Source organism: Chrysochloris asiatica, unplaced genomic scaffold (assembly GCF_000296735.1).
Source record: "Chrysochloris asiatica unplaced genomic scaffold, ChrAsi1.0 scaffold00003, whole genome shotgun sequence".
NCBI lineage: Eukaryota > Metazoa > Chordata > Mammalia > Afrosoricida > Chrysochloridae > Chrysochloris > Chrysochloris asiatica.
The window spans coordinates 5,123,462-5,128,824 of record NW_006408521.1 but is presented as its reverse complement, the minus strand read 5'-3'; positions in this window follow the sequence as shown (position 1 = coordinate 5,128,824).

The following is a 5,363-nucleotide window of genomic DNA, read 5'->3' as shown; positions in this document are numbered from 1 at the left end:
CAACGACCTGAAAGATATGTGAATATGATTGAAAACCTCTGTGATTTGTCTGTGAAGTCAATCGCTGTAAGCCTCTGTACTCAATTATCCATTAGAAGCACATTCCTGCCTCTAGTCCAACCTTTTTGTGATCTCAAAGAGTAACCAATCAAATAATTGTATTACAATTTCTGTGCTTGTTGAACTATATCTTTCTTTGAAAGAAAGTTTGTCTGCAAGAAGTTCTTTCACTGAAGTCAATAGTTTTCACATATGTCAGTTGATATCTCCCTGAATTTGAATGTATGTCTTTTCTACTTCCACCACTCATCTGTCAGTTTGTTGTACTGTGGTGTCTTGTGAGTTGCTGAGATTCTGGAAGCTATGCCACCGATATTTTAAATACCAGCAGGGTGAACCATGGTGTACAGGTTTCAGATGAGCTTCCAGACAAAGACAGACTAAGAAGGAGAGATGGTCTATTTCCGAACATGTAGTCACTGAAAATCTTATGAATAACATTGGAGCACTGTCAGCACAAAAAGACTGAATAATGAGATAAGATGAGGAGCACAAGAATATTGACAGCTATAGTGTCAGAAAATGAGCCCCTGAGGTTAGAAGGCCCTCAAAAGGCCGCTGGGGAAGAGCTGCCTCCGCAAAGTAGAGATGACCATGATGACACAGATAGAGTCAAGCCCTTGAGCCTTTAATTTGCTGAAAGGGCAAAGCTCAATATAAAAAGAAACAGCTGTAAAAATCCAATAATAATTAGAACATGGAATTTACAAAGTATGAATCTAGGAAATTGTAAAAAATAAAATGTAACATATAAATACCAATATTCTAGGTATTAATGAGCTGAAATGGAGTGGTATTGGCTATTTTGAATCTGACAATCACAAGGTTTACTATGCCACGAATGACCATTGAAGAGGAATGGTGTCACATTCATCATCAAAAAGAACATATCAATAGTACTCATGAAGTACAATGCTGTCTGTGATAGGATAATATGTATCCGCTTACAAGTGAGACCAGTTAATACCACTACTATTCAAATTTATGCACAAACCACTAAAGCCAGTGAGGATGAAACTGAAGAATTCTACCAACTTGTTCAGTCTCAAATTGATCAAATATACAATTAAGATGTATTGATCATTACTGGTGATTAGAATGTAAAGGTTGGAAAGAAAGAGCAAGGATCAATAGCTAGAAAATATGGCCTTGATGATAGAAATGATGCTGGGGAGCACATGACAGAATTTTTCAAGTCCAATTAATTCTTCATTACAAATACCTTTTTTAAACAACATAAAAGACCTCACCAGATGGAATACACAGAAATCAAATTGACTACATCTGGAGAAAGAGTCAGTAAGTAGAAAAGCTCCATATCATCAGCCAAAACAAGGACAGGGTGGACTGTGAAACAGACTGTCAGTTGCTCATATGCAAATTCAGGCTGAAGCTGAAGAAAATAAAAACAAGTTTATGAGGGCCAAAATATGACCTTGAATATATCTCATCTGAATTTAGAAATCATATGCAGAACAGATTTGATTTATCAGAAACTAAGGAAAATTGACCAGAAGAGTTGTAGGATGACATAAAAAATATCATACAGGAGAAAGAAAAAGGTCATTAAGAAGACAAGAAAGAAGGAAAAAACCAAAAAGTATGTCAGAAGAGACTCTGAAACTTGCTCTCCAGCATAGAGATGATAAAACAAATGGAAGAAGTGATGAGGTACAAGAACTGAACAGAAAATTTCAATGGTCGGCTCAAGAGGACAAAGTAATAAATAGCAAAATGTGCAAAGACCTGGGGTTTGAAAACCAAAAGGTAAGAACACGCTCAGCATTTTTAAAGTTGAGGGAAGTGAAGAAAATGTAAGCCTTGACTTATGGTATTGAAGAATTCTATGGGAAAAATATTAAATGATGAAGAAAGTGTCAAAAGAAGATGTAAGAAATTCACAGATTCACTATAACAAAAAGAAATGGGGGATATTCAACCGTCTCAAGAGGTGACATATGATCAAGGGCCAATGATCCTGAAGGAAGAAGTCCAAGATGCATTGAAGGAATTAGCAAAGAACAAGGCACTGGGAATTGATGGAATACAAATTGAAATCTTTCAACAAAGTGAAGTAGCACTCATGGCACTCAACTCATCTATGCCAAGGAATGTGGAAGACAACTACCTGGCAAACTGAGTGGAAGAGATCCATATTTATACCCATTCCAAAGAGAAGTAACCCAATGGAATGTGGAAATCATCAGACAATATTATTGATATCCCATTCGAGTAAAGTTTTACTAAAGGTAATACAGAAACAGCTGCACCCATAATGATGGAGAACTCCCAGAGGTTCAAGCTGAATTCAGAAGAGGACGTAGAATGAAGAACATCATTAGATGGATCTTGGCTGAAAGCAGAGAATACCAGAAAGGTGTTTTCTTGTGCTTTATTGACTATGCAAAGGCTTTCAGTTATGGAGCTGATCATGACAAGCTATGGACAGCACTGCGAAGTATGAGTATTCCTGATAACTTAATTGTGCTCATGAAGAACCTGTACATCAAACAAGAGGCAGTTGTTTGAACTTAACAAGAGAACACAGAATGGTTTAAAATTACGAAATGTGTGTGACAGGGTTGTATTATTTCACCATACTTATTAAATCTGTATGCTGAGCAAATAATCAGAGAAGGTGGATTATATGAAGAAGAAAATGGCATCAGGATTGGAGGAAGGCTCATTAACAACATACACTATGCAGATGATACAACCTTGCATGCTGAAACCAAAGAGGACTTAAAATACTAATTTATGAAGATCAAAGACAACAACCTTCAATATGGGTTGCACTGCAATGTAAAGAAAATGAAAATCCTCACCACTGGACCAGTAAATAAAATCCATATAGATAGAGAAAAGATTGAAGACAATGACTTCATTTTGCTTGGATCAACCATCAACACTCATGGAAGCAGTGGTCAAGATATCAAAGGATGTGATGCATTAGGCACAAGACCTCTTTAAAGTCTTGAAGAGCAAAGATGTTAGTTTGAGGACTAAGGTGGATGTGATGCAAGCCATGATATTTTCAATAACCTTATGTGCATGTGAAAGTTGGAAAGTGAGTAAGGAAGACCGTAGAAGAACTGATGCATTTGAGTTATTGTGTTGGAGGAGAATATTGAAAATATCATGGGCTGCCAAAAGAACAATCAGATCTGTGTTGGAAGAAGTACAGCCAAAGCGGTACCTAGAAGCCAGGATGGCCAGACTTCACCTTTAATACTTCAGATATATTGTCAGGAGGGACTAGTCTCTGGAGAAAGATATCATGTTTGGAAAGTGGAGGTTCCTGAATAGTAGCTAGTAGAATGCTATGCACATATTGCCTAAAATAGTACTTAAGAGTCCACAGCTGGTACTGTAAGTATCCCCACCCAAATCACATGCTCAGAAAATTGAGGACAATTAAGAAAAAAAGTAAAGAGAGAATAGGAGTTGAACGGATGCTGAGGAGGAAATGGATATCTACTACAATATTCCAATACAAGCAAGCTTATGAAAATAAGAAAAAAATCATGTTTAAACGTGAAAACAGTGTTAGCCACTGGGTGTAGTATGTAGTTTTTCTCATGCTAAAACAAAAATCCTAAAAGTTCTGGGACACTATTAACCTGACATTTGATTTGTAAGTTGTTTGCTTTGGGGCAACAGCAAAGTAAAGATGAACAATAGCTGAAAATTCAGTCATTTAGTGTGTAAAATATAAATATAGGATTGCTCCCAAAATAAACACACACTACTTTATAGTTACAGTCACATTTGCAACAAAAATATGCCACAGGCAAATGATTCAATTAAATGCACATAATAAAGCTATATTTTTGACATAATATCACAACTGGAAGGAAAAATTATACAGTCTGTTAACCAGCAACCTACGCAACCACATGGCATTGAGATGATATTATAAAACATAAAAATGAGAATGTCATGATATTGCACTTTATGCGGGGGACTTCTTGATGGTAGAGGAATAGAAATAACATAAAATGTCTTTAAATAATGTTAACCATCACCAGTATTCAAATATTACTAGCAGTTGCTCAGAAAGAAAACATAATCCATGAATGCAATATTATTAATGCCTTACACAGCAGGAATGAAAAGCCAAGTTCTTTCAGTTATATTTTAAAGCTGTTGAATATTAAAATGAGAAAATCAAATGCAGTGCATGTTTGAATAGTAACTGAGAGACTGTGGAATCCGAATTTCACATTTGCAGTCAATTCAGCTCTTCATCCTTCGGAAGTAGATAAATTGAATATCACAGTTAATAGTAGGCTAGTGCTTTTGAAGAAAGCCAAGTGCCTGTCTATTCAGCAATGATGCACATACCATTGTGTCTTCCATAAGATCCAACCATCTCTCCTTTAAGTAGAAAACCGAGAAGAGGAAATAAATATCTGATTTCCCAGAGTATTTTCTCTCAGTTGTTTGGTACATTAGAAAGCAATTTCTATCATACCTTAAGTCCAGAAAGATGTTTTTTGAGTCTAAACACTATAGAATATTTTTCTCCACTTGCCAGAAAAAATGTAATTGGTGATTACTTCTTTAAAATTTTGAGGGTATCAGTATCCAAAAAAAATTATAAGGATAGGAAGAAATGAGAGCTAATAACCTAGCAAGTGACTTTAATGTAAAAGTATTTTAAATTTAGCCTCTTGTCCGTATAATCATCATGACAGAAAAATGCTGTGTGTATTAAGTACTGTCCAGGTGGTTGTGACTCACAGAGACCCTGTACAGGGCTTCTGAGATGAAGCTGTTAAGATCAAACCATCCACATTACACTTAGTTGTTGCTATGTGCCTTGGCGATGGTTCCGACTCATAGTGACTCTGCATAGGGTTTCCAAGGCTGTAAATCTTTTCAGAAGCAGAAAGCCTCATCTTTCTCCCACAGAAGAGCTGGTAGTTTGGAATTGTTGACCTTGAGATTAGCAGCCCAATTCATAACCAGCTACCAGAGCTCGTCTACTGCTTATCTTATAATACAGCTACACAAACTCAGCAACATACCATTACTCATAGTTACTTTTCAATTTGCTAAGTTAGGTAGTTGTCAATGCAAAATATTTTATTAGGCCATCATAAAGACAATAGACTAATGCTTCTGAAAAGACCAGATGTAAAATTTTAATAATGATTCAGAGCCCCTTGGATCACATGACAATGTGGTCAAACATTTTTGAAAAAAAGAAAACTTTCATTTTCGCTGAATGAAGTTGTTAAACTAAAGTTAACTAAAATTTATTCGATCCTTCTTATTTACTAAGACAATGCGAGGAAATG